The sequence below is a fragment of the Pelodiscus sinensis genome, chromosome 18 (assembly GCF_049634645.1).
Source record: "Pelodiscus sinensis isolate JC-2024 chromosome 18, ASM4963464v1, whole genome shotgun sequence".
In the NCBI taxonomy this organism is placed as follows: domain Eukaryota; kingdom Metazoa; phylum Chordata; order Testudines; family Trionychidae; genus Pelodiscus; species Pelodiscus sinensis.
The window spans coordinates 16,310,187-16,322,906 of NC_134728.1; positions in this window are offsets into that span (position 1 = coordinate 16,310,187).

The following is a 12,720-nucleotide window of genomic DNA, read 5'->3' on the forward strand; positions in this document are numbered from 1 at the left end:
TCTATCACTAGTCTGCCATATAAAGAGAGATTAAAAAGACTGGGGCTTTTCAGATGAGAAAAGAGGTGACTAAGGAGGGATATGGCAGAGGTTTATAAAATCATGACTGGTGTGGATAAAAGTGAAGAAGGAAGAGTTATTTACTTGTTCCTGCAATATAAGAACAAGGGGTCACCAAATGAAATTATAGGTAGCAGGTTTAAAACAAACAAAAGGAAATTTTCTTTCATACAGGGCAGACAACCCAGGGAACTGCTTGACAGAGGATGTTGTGAAGACGAGGACTTTAACAGGGTTAAAAAAAGAACTTGATAAATTTGTGGAGGTTAGGTCGATCAGTGGCTATTAGCGTCTGTTTGTCAGAGGCTAGAAATGGATGATAGGGGAGGGATCAGTTGATTATTCCCTGTTCTGTTCACTCCCTCTAGGGCATCTGTTATCGGCCACGGTCAGCAGACAGGAGACTGGGCAAGATGGACCTTTGGTCTGACCCAGTGTGGCCATTGTTATGTTTAATAAATGGCTATCAGCCTTCACACTGCTTGGAACAACAGAGAATGGTAAGATGTTCTCATTAACTCATGCTTACCAGCACTATGTGAATACCTGGGCAGCTTGGGAACCAGAGAGGTCTGGATAGATGTGAGGGGAAGAGGGAAGAGAAAGACTCATTCTGAATGTTAAAAAAAAAAAAAAAAAAAAGTGAACTTGTTCTAATGCGCCCAGTAGGACTATACTGCCCTAGTAACACAACCAGGCTGTGTCTACATTGGCATGATTTTGCACAAAAGCAATTACTTTTGCGCAAAAACATGCTGCCTGTCTACACTCGCTGGGAGTTCTTGCGCAGGAACATGGATGTTCTAATGTAGGAAATCAGTGCTTCTTGCACAAGAACTATGATGCTCCCACTCAGGGATAAGCCCTCTTGCGCAACTGTTCTTGCACAAGAGGTCAGTGTAGGCAGGCAACATTAATTTCTTGCACAAGAAAGCCCAATGGCTAAAATGGCCATCGGAGCTTTCTTGCTCAGGAGAGCGTCTACACTGGCATGGATGCTTTTGAGCAAAAGCACATCTCTTGCGCAAAGGCACATGCCAGTGTAGACGCTCTCTTGCACAAATACTTTAACGCAAAAACTCTTGTGTTAAAAGTATTTGCGCAAAATCTTACCAATGTAGATGTAGCCCCAGCGTATAAAGCATTTAGGACACCTGTAATTCAGTAACTGTCCTTCCTGTGTAGCGAGTCCGGGTGGAGAGCTGAATGAAGAGCCAGGCTTTTGGTCCTTATGAACTAGACTATGTTGGCATAGTTGTTTTGGAATGTGGCCCAAGCCAATGAGGGCAAATAATTCAAGTTGGGGACATTTTCATGTACTAAGTTCCAGGGGTGGCTTGAAAAGGAGACAGACAGCAGATCAATTCCATTTCAGAATGTGCTTTGCTCACAGTTTGCTTTCAATAGCAACAGCAGATGTTTAGTCCACAGCCTGCTTCCCTTGCATAAAGGCTGAAAGTCAGCCAGGCTGCCAGACTTTCAATGGCCTCTGAACTACACATTAAGTGCATCCAAAGCCAGCAGACATGGGAAAGGTGAATGAAGGGCATAATTATTGAGTTCTCATCAAAATCCATTCTGGCAAGGGAGTGAAGCAGGTGCTAATGTATAGCACTAACAAAATTACTGTGCTATTTATGACACTTAGGCTACGTCTATACTACAATCCTCTTCCGCAAGAGGAAATGCAAATGGAGCACTCATTTGCATATGTCACACTCATTTGCATTTCCTCCTCGGATCCCTTTTGTGCAAGAGGTTTTTGCATAAAATAACACTGTGTAGACTGTAAAAATGAGGAAGAATGGCTTTTGCACAAAAGGAGGTTTTTACACTAAAAGGAGCCATCTACACAGCACTTTTTTGCTCAAAAACCTCTTGCACAAAAGGAATCCGAGGCGGAAATGCAAATGAGAGTGCAACATATGCAAATGAGCAATCCGTTTGCATTTCCTCTTGCGGAAGAGGATTGTAGTATAGATGTAGACTTAGTTAGTCGACATAATTTAAGTACATGAGCAATGCTATATTTTTCCTCATGGCACAGCTATGAAGCAGGGAAGTTAAAATATCCTCATTTTACAGATGAGGAACTGAGGCACAGAGAGATTAAGTAACTCGCCCAAAGTCACAAAGGAAGTATGCGACAGAGCAGGGAACAAAGCCCAAATGTTCCATGGGTAGAGATGGTGGCAACCTCTGACTCATCCTTCCATTCTGTAATCGCACTGGTATTGAGTGTATTGGTTTCTCCTCTAGGTACCAGGTGTAACACCACATTAGCTCATCAACACACAGGACATCAAGACTTATTCATTACAACTTTTTTCCAGGACAGGATATTTTAAAAACCATATTCAAAGGTTAGGCAATGGGGAAAAAAATCTTCCATTAGAATTTGTTGGAAAACATATGTGCCACTTCATGCTAAAACATCTGCAGTCATTGACTTCCTTGGTGCATATTTATAGTACAAAATGAACAGAGGCCTGAAATGACTTTCCAATACTAAAATTAGTTTTAAAAAGCCCATTGCTATTGGAGGAAAGCCATTAGCATTCCAAGCATAGTGATAATCTAACATGATTGTTTAGAATGATTTCTAATGAGCAATTTTTCATAGACATGCCAATATTTTATTAGGCTGCTTTGCAAAGACCAGAAAGCTTTGAAAGATACAGTACAACAAATGTTGTTTGCCCTACAGTAGTCTGAAGAATTGTTATGCTAGCCAGCTGGTGATTTTAGATGGATTTGCTAGCATACCTTGCTGCAATTTAAAGCGTGTTCTCAAATGGAGAGAATATTGCTCATGAGTCTTAAATTCAACATGTTTACAAAGAATAATTAGTCATTAAAATGGTACATGAGCATGGTTCCCCGATTTATATTAAAAAATTACTTCCCTCTTATAAAATAGAAGACAAAGCAATTAGCCATCAAGGGAGTTAATGGTTGGGCTTATTTAACATATCATAAGCAAACAGATCCACCCACTTTATTTTGCAGTGCCTTTTTTCCATTTACTCTTAATGCATTCATACTATTAGGCATTGTTTACTGTTAGGATAATTAACAGTGGAGAGATTCTGGATCACACTCAACTTTGAGTTGTAGCAGTGTAGGGCTGTTGTAACTCCAGCAATGCCAGTAGTCATTTTGGTGCAACTGAGAGCACATTTGGTCAGTTGAACATTCTGAATTAATAACCTAAATATTTGTAAAATAATTTCTATTCTGCATCAAACGATGGTAGAGGAGATTGATATTGGGTTAGCACCGTCCCATCTGTAACTGGCTTGGATGCAGAAATACACTACAAGGAAGAGTTCTGACCACAAGACCCCGAGGACAAAATTATATAATCCTTACTCAAGGAAAAATCAACTAAAAGTCCATGAGCCCAATCCTGTGGCACCTAGGGCTCTGTGGAAACAGAGCATGCTCAGCAGTTCACCTTCTAGTAGGTGTTCTTCCTGTGAGATTGGACTACTGAATTTCTGCTGAAACCAACTAGTTGCTGAGAACTCAGCAACTCTCAGAATGAGCTCTGAAACAGGATTTAGCCATGAGGACTATACTAGGAAATAGAAATAGTTTGTTCTCTCCTCAAAAACTACTTATAACATCATAGAAGACATACTGGATCAGATCAATGGTCCATCTACCACAATATCCAATCTCTGACAGTGGCCATGGACAGATACTTCATAGAAATTGAATGATCCATCCCCTGTTGTGCGGTCTCAGCTTCCTGTCATCAGAGATTATGGGACACTAGGAGCATAGGGTTCCAAACCTAATCATCTTTGTTAACAGGCATATATAGCACTATTCCTATGAATTTACATAATTTTTTGAACTCGAGTTATACTTTGTGCTCTCAGAGACTCCACTGGCAACAAGTCCCATAGGTTGACAGTATCATGTGAAATGCTTTGTTTGTTTTCAAGCTAATGGCTATTAAAATCACTAGGTGACCCTTCATTCTTGTGTTATGTCAAGGGGTAAGCAAAGCTTCCCTGTTCACAATTATCGGCCTCTGTGATGGGGAACACATACCCTGCACTGTAACAGGTGGGATTAAAACCCTGTGGGTGGAGGAAGTCCCGACCCCTCTCCCAGACTGGGCATGCTCCAAATGCTGGGGCAGTATAGAAGACAGCAGAGCAGCTCAGTCTGGGTTGGCCAGCTGGGAAGAAGGACCTCCAGCCAGAGCTCCTGAGCCGCTGCAGCCAATAACCCTGGAGACCAGGGAGATGGCCGCAATGAAGTCCCCATGGAGTTCCAGAGAAGCTGCTACCAGAGACATGGAAGACCCAGCGACCACATGGGACATGGATCTGACCACAGCTTCCCTGGGTAGGAAGTAACCCAGGGAGAGTGAAGGAGCAGCCTCTCCACCCAAGTACACTTGACATGTTTCGGCTGGATTCCCCTCCAAAGGAGTGGTAGACGGTGCTGCTGCTCGCAGGGACCTGGGTTGGGACCCGGTGGAGCAGGGTGGGCCCGGATGCCCCTATCAGGGGGCATTAGCTCCAAAATTATTAACCCTAACCAGTGGGCTGTGCTGCCCTGAACTGAGGGCTCCTTACTGACTTGGGCCATTAGGTCACATGATCCAGGGAACAAGTTCATTTGTGGACTCGGGGGTTCCCCGGAAACCAGGGTTGTTTTGTGAACTGTAGAGACAGCCAGCTACCTCGTGGCCAATCAGGCAGTCCCCACTCAGGAAGAGGTTCCCGCCTGGGAGGTGGGGTGTGTATGCCCCCACAGCCTCTAGCATATCTCCCTTTGTTGCCTCTTTTCTAAACTGATCAGTCCCACACTTTTTACGTCTCTTCTCATACATAATGGCTGCGTCTAGACTGGCCACTTTTTCAGGAAAAGCAGCTGCTTTTCCGGAAAAACTTGCCAGCTGTTTACACTGGCCACTTGAATTTCCGCAAAAGCACTGACGATCTCATGTAAGATTGTCAGTGTTTTTGCAGAAATACTATGCTGCTCCCATTTGGGCAAAAGTCTTTTTCCGAAAAACTTTTGCGCAAAAGGGCCAGTGTATACAGCAGAGATTTGTTTTCCGCAAAAAAGCCCCGATCGCGAAAATGGCGATCGGGGCTTTTTTGCGGAAAAGCGCGTCTAGATTGGCCACAGACGCTTTTCCGCAAAAAGTGCATTTGCGGAAAAGTGTCCTGCCAATCTAGACACGCTTTTCTGAAAGTGCTTTTAACGGAAAACTTTTCCGTTAAAAGCATTTCCGGAAAATCATGCCAGTCTAGACGTAGCCAATCTGTTTCATAGCCGTAAGTAGAATGTTACCCTTCTCTGTACCTTTTTAGTTCTGATACTTCTTTGAGGTGGAAGAACCAGAACTACATGCAATATTTATGGCAGAAGCATAGGATATGTCCAGTCTGCAAGGATCTATCGGAAAAAGATACGCAAAATGCGCTCTGTATTTTGCACCTCTTTTTCCGATACTTTTGTTGGAAGAGGCTTTTCTGAAATTTGGCCCATTTACACTGGACCAAATTTCGGGGAAAAAAAAACCCTCTTTCAAAAGCTTCCTTTCTTATGGAACGAGAAATACAGGGGCTTCTGAAAGAGTACATTTGCTCTTCTGCAAAAAATGAGGAAAAGCAAATGCATTTCCTGGACGTGGCGGAGCTTTTTTGGGATATGGAGGTATCCCAAAAACCCCTGCAGTCTAGCCGTACCCATAATGGATTTATGTAGTGGCACTCTGCAGTTTTCAGTTTTATTGTTTCTCCCTCTTCTAATGTTCTTAACATTATCTTTTCTGAGTGTGGTGGTTTGGGTGGATGTTTTCTGAGCACTGTCCATGATGGCACCAAGATCTTTCTTGAGTAGTAACAGCTAATTCAGTATAGAGAATTGGGATTCTCTTTTCCAGTGTTCATTACTTTGCATGTAATCCTGAATTTACTCTACCATTTATCACCCACTTTAATGAAGTCCCAACCTTATAGCTGTAGTTGGACAGTGCTGAGTTTTTTTTCTATTTTCAGCATAGTCCTTAGGGAACTCTTTTATCCTCCACACACAGGGGCTTCCTTCCTATGTTTAGAGACTTACTTCATTTTGCAAGGAACAAAAGCCACTTTTTAAAAATGAGATACAAAACAAGTCCTTCTGACTAAAGCCATGGGAAAAGTTTCTAGAGCCATTTCAGCAAATGAAGGGCCAATTTCTGAAGCCCATCTTGCATGAGTCAGATCTCAGGGTTCATGAATGTGACTGTCACACCACTTTAATCAGATGGACTAAATGTTTATTTTTTCCTGTTGTGGGATTTTAGGTTCCTCCCTGTGATGTTTCATTCAGAGGAAAAAGGCAGCTCATTTTAATTTCAAGAGTAAGCAAAGAAGCCACCTCTTGAAATCCTTTGAATGTAAAGGTCATCTTTGCTCAGAAGCCTGGGTTTCATTGCAAGCACTGATTATTTTTATGCGGTAGTGCTGAGGAATTAAGGCATGGACGAGAACCCCATTGGGCGAGGAGCAGTACAAACAATTCCTGCCTCAGTTGCATATTTTTTTTGCTAAAGTAAGCCCATTTTCTAATGTCCAATAGAGTCTAAAATGATGAATTTTGAGTAGTTTTGCATTTTTTATGAAATTCACTCTTGTGCAGAATACTACAACAAGACCTATGCAGTCCCATTTAACCCATATTTTTAGGATTTAAAATGGAATCTAGATTGTCCAGTGGTGAATCTCACCCCCTCTCACTGACTTCGTAACCTCTTGAAAAAAGATCCCCTGTACATGCTGTAAAAGTTTTAGTCCTGATCTGGCCAAAATCCAATTCCAATAATTACTTTGCCAGCCTAAGCTCACCTCCTATTCCACTGGATACAGGTTTTCTTCCAAACTTCCTTTGTTAAGCTATTCTATAATCTTGTGCATTGAAAAGTGACTGTTGCACCCTACTCTAGAGCTGGCTATACATAGTGATGGATGAAGTGATCTGAACAGGAGTGTTAAACGTGTAAGAACTAATTAGCTTATGTCTGTAGAACTCCGAGGTTTTCTAATGAAAGGCATCTTTAAAACCTGGAGAATGTAGAAAAACTTCAAGACATTAAAACCCCCAAAAATCCAAAAACCTTTCTCAAATGAGATCTATGAAAAGTTGTCACCCCAAAAGAGAACGTGATCCTTGCACATTGTAATTCTCCTGGCTTTCAGTAAAAGCAATTTATGGAACAAGCTTCCCACTTGAGTCTGCCAACCTATACTAATAAGTCAAAAGGGCCTTATTCGATATGATATAAGATGTCTGAAATGTGCTGAGAGCACTCAACCGCTACTAATGTGGATGAGCACTGAGTATGCGTCCCCTTGGGCAGATTCAGCCCCAAAAATAGCACATGAAAAATAGGCTGTTATTTACAGTTACCCATGCTGCCTCTGCAAGTGGCCATCTGTGAAAGCAAGTTAGGAAAAATGGTGTGGCAAGCATTCCCACTGCTCAGAAATAGAATGACTAATTCATAAATAAAGTCACCTGGCTTTCTTGCCACATCCCTGGGAAAAAAGACAGCAGAATGAATGATGTGTCAGACAGGGAGGAGAGAAAGCTTATGTGGGGTGAGTTATAGTCAAGATTGCATGGAAAAAAATACAAAGAGCAGGGAGTTAAAATTTAAGTGAAAACTACAAACCAACGTATTTTGGCAGTAACTCTCAGTGTTTAAACTGTGAAACCTACCAAAACTCCCTGTGCCAAACATGTACAGACATTTTAAATTTTGTGTGTGTGTGTGTGTGTGTGTGTGTGTGTGTGTGTGTGTGTGATCTCCACTGCTATTCCCTGAAATTGTACACGATTTAAGATCTCAAACCACAGGCAGGAACATGGACAATTTATGAGTCTTTCCACTGGCTAGTCTAACTGTATGCTGGGTGTTTTGATAATGAATAATTTACATGCTAATGTAAATTAGATGAATTAGTAATTTCACTTGTTTAGAGTCATTATTATTAAAAGAGTTTGAGTAAAGGCCCACCTTTTTCCAGCTCCAAACATATAAGGATTATAAATGTCATGACCTTTTGTCTCTTATCTAGAGGTCACTTCCTCCAAAGATTCTGTCTTGCAGGCTGGGGAACCCTCCTCCTCTGAGTACACTAAAAAGATGACCAAATTTCTAAACATCTATCATTTATTCATAGTAAAGTTTATGGAGAAAAATCACCACATACTTGTCAAGGTTTCACAAGGGAATCTTCTTTCTCACACTAACATTTGGTCATTCCCCCTCCCCCCCACCCACCCAAATGTAGGTACTGAATGAAAGGCATTATGTTTCTCAATTGGCTGAAACATTTATTATATAAAATGTGTACCATTTGTTTTCATCTCTCTATATACATACTACCTCCAGTAAGCTTAGGAGGTGTCCAAGAGCCTTATACTCTGTCACAAGACCTTTACTTACCACAAGTGCTCAGTAGGCAGTCCCCTTTACATGGCATTTAACATGCCTTAAACAACAGTCCCTTTTTTTGAATAATTATTACTGTTTACTTTCCTATTCAGACTTTGACATGCCATTTTTAGCAGATTTGTAAGCAACATTCCCTTCTGCCTGTTTCTCTTTCCAGTTGATAGTCTTTTCAAGGCAAATACTCTTTTGTCCTCAGTGGCTCAAACTATACCAGATTTTGAAAAGAAAGATAAAGCACTACTAATACGATGTACTGGGGATTACACGTATAGGACACTGATACAAAGGGAATTATAGCCATAGTGGATGGACATAATGCACCAAAAAGGGAACATAAGCAAAAGGAGTCCAACCAGTATGCACTTGTGCTCAGCAAAGTGATGCTTACAATATCCCTGCTCTCTAGTTTATACTCACTCTCCACCGGAAGTCATCCCATGGAGAGGGAATTGGGAGATGTTTTGTGCTCACTAGAACCATTTACAGTGAATAATATACTCGGGGCCAGATTAAGCAGCATCTCGCTCGCTGCCTTTGATGGACAAGGTGGGAAAAATTCAACCCAACACAGAAGTGACAGCAAATTGTCCATGACAATGAAGAGACATCTTCAGTTGTCTACATTCCGTTAGGAATGCATACAGACCTTAAGCTAGGCCTAAAACACAGAATCAGGCAGCTGCCATCAACCCTTTACCTGAATGGCATTTAACTCAGCCTATGCTCTATTCCAATGTTTTTCAACCAGTGGTACGAGTACCCTTAGGGATACTTGAGAGAAGTTGGGGGGTGGGGTGGTCGGAGGAGGTTGTTAACACAACTGAAATTTGGAGAAAACTGAATTTTTGTTTTAAGTTTTATAGCGTTTTGTTATTTTTGTACTGTTTATATCCAAAAATGTCATTGCCTGCCTGGCTACGATTAAGTTGTTTAAACAAATGTGTTGCACTAGTAGAAAAAAAATTGGTGTCTGAAAACTGTAGATACCGGGGTTACTTATAAAAAATTTTTTTGAAAAAGGGGTACTTTATAAAAAAAGGTTGAGAAACACTGCTCTATTCTATATGTGTATGTTTAAATACAGATGTGAATGAATATAGTCCATAAGGATGTAATGGAGATACTCCCTGCCCCAGTGTGGGCACAGCCTAGAGGCTAAGTTTAATAGAATATGATAAGGCCCTAAATGAAAGGATTCTTATAGATGCATGTGCAAACGCGCACACACACAGACACACACTGATGTCCATTATAAGATCTTTATGTCATGAGAAGCACCCCAGCTTCTTTATAAGCTATGGGCATAATTAGAGCAGGTAAATTTTAAGTACATCTACCAGCCAAATGTCTCAGATGAATAAAGGTCAGGCAAAGATATTTCTACTACCATGACAAAGGGCTTAAAATGATTTTGAGCAGTTGCCTTTTCCAAACAAGAGCCGGCTTGCATTTTTTTAAATTCATTTTCCTTCAACCTGTAAGGAAACTCTTATCAAGTAAGTATTTGTGTGGATGGCAGACATCCAGTCTAAAGGAAATCCATATGTGTACACTAGAAGATTTACCCAGAATTCCTCTGTTCCTTAATTTGTTTTTTGGAAAATAAAATTAAACTGTGCATGCTTCATTTAAATCTTTGCTCTGGGGTGGGACTGGGGATGAGGAGTCCAGGTTTCCCCAGGGACAGAGGATTACTCCAGCCCTCTCTCACCACAGCAGTTGGGGCCAAGTGAGAAGCACTTCTCCATGGCTACTGCAGCTCCAGCAGGGACAGCCAAGTAGGGCCACATGTCCCCCAGCTGGGGCAGGTCCATGTATGTCTGTCCTTTGCACTTCCCAGCCAAAGTGAGGAATGCAGCAAACAGTGCACTTTCCCTTCACTCCCTAACAAAGGGGAACTGCCTGCAATATTCCTGTATGAAGCAGGATGGAGATTCATGTCCCGTCCTCTCTAAAAAGTGCCTGGGAGGTTGGAGGCTCAGGACTGTGGCAGCCCCAGAACAGGGTGAGGCACATCCCCAGGCAGCCAGCTCCTTTCACCTGCCTGGTGATTGTTTCTTTTTATATGGTTTTAAGAGAAGCAATCCCATTCCAGGCACAACCAAACCCTAACTTTGCTTTAAGTTATAAGAGGAAGCTATCTGCCAAATTTGGTGGTCCTAGCTCTTATGGTTTCAGAGTTCTTGAAGAAACAGAGATGGACACACAGACAAACTATCAAATATATAGTGGATATATATGGTTAAAATTATGGAGAACTGAAAATGTAGTAGATAGTTATCTAAACATTTCACTTGGCATTAAGCAAAACCATGACAATATCTTCAGCATACTGAAGCTTCTAAGGATGAAAAATTTTCTGCAATTACTTTCTTACCTCAACAAATTCTGACTACAGATTATGCTTTCAAATTTTGCACTCAGAGCATATTCATTGCATCTGCACAAGGGTCTGTGGGTTTTATACAGAGCCTTTCACTTGTCAGTCCTGAAAAGTGTTTCCAATGGCCCAAATGTAGATATGTATAGGAATTAAGGCATTTATATAGCCCATATTTTCAGTGAATACATATGTGTACATGAAGTATATATGTGCATCAGTTGGGAAGTTACATTCTCAACTAACATCTTTGCATTAAGCATATTTATATGCAACTGTCCATTGTGCATGCGAGCAGATGCAAATTAAGTAGATACATTCATGTAGGCCAGCGGAATATGTGGGCCTTATTAAAGTCTTCAAAATATATAGCTAATACTCTGAGATGCTGAGAATTTAAGTTTGTTTCTTTTAGAATTATTTTCCCCCGAATAGCTAAAACTGAAGGAGAGTGTGGAAGGAAATTATTAATTTTTCACTGAGGGAAATGCACAGACAATAGCTGATGACAGATATTGAAAAGCAAAATAACTTTTTAGCCTAGACAAAAAACAGGACTATGTAGCACTTAAAAGACTAACAAGATGGTTTATTAGGTGATGAGCTTTCATGGGCCAGACCCACTTCCTCAGATCAAATAGTGGAAGAAAATTGGCACAATCATATATACCTAAGGATACAATAAAAAAATGAACACATATGAAAAGGACAAATCACATTTCTGAACAGAAGGGGGATGAGGAAGCATCAGAAGGGCATCCCCCTTCTGTTCTGAAATTTGATTTGTCCTTTTTATATGTGTTCATTTTTTTGATTGTATCCTTTGGTATATATGGTTGTGCCAATTTTCTTCCACTATTTGATCTGAGGAAGTGGGTCTGGCCCACGAAAGCTCATCATCTAATAAACCATCTTGTTAGTCTTTTAAGTGCTACATTGTCCTGTTTTTTGTTTCAGCTACACCAGACTAACACAACTACATTTCTATCACTTTTTAGCCTTGGGCATTCATGTTAGGTGGAAAGACAGAGACCTATCAATTAAAAAGCAGTGCTTATCACATGGCCCATTATTTCTACAGACACAAAAAAGTTACATGGCAATGTCCAAACAGCTCACCTGTAACAGCCATCATTTGATAGAAAATAAATGTGAAGAAGTTACCTTAAGTGAACACCCACAATATTCAAAGAGAAGATTTACAAACCTTAATTCAAATTACTTTCCCTAACCAACCGCTGAATATTAAGACAGACCGAGAGGTCTCCCATCAGTGGGATTAAAAAGAGATGCCTGTTAGTTAATGATTAAGTGTCAGACTCTGAAATCAAATTTTAAAATAATGACCATGCTATCAATTTCAAACCAAACTTGCTATCATACCCAATATGCCACAATGATATATAGTTAGGAGAAGCTCAGCTAAGACTCTTTCCCTGTGCCTGGAAGAGCTCAAACCCCAGTGTATTAATCAATTATAATTACACTGAGGAGGTTGTGGCTGGCATGGTAGAGTCAGATATTGCTAGCCCAGCAAGAGCTTCTGTCTCTTTTGGCCCTACATTTTTCTCTCCTGTTCTGCTGGGAGGTGTGACACTAATGGGGTCACTGTGTGGGAAGTAGAGGCATGGAGCAGGACGGATAGGCAGATGCTTTATCACCTTCTGCTGGCGATGTGACATGGCCACCCATTGAGGAGGGTGCAGGAGACAATCTACTCCCTGCTCCTTCTTCTTTCAGATGGAGTCTGCAGCAGAACCACGGAACCGTGGTGGGGGGCTTCCTTTTTGGGACGGAGTTCCGAACT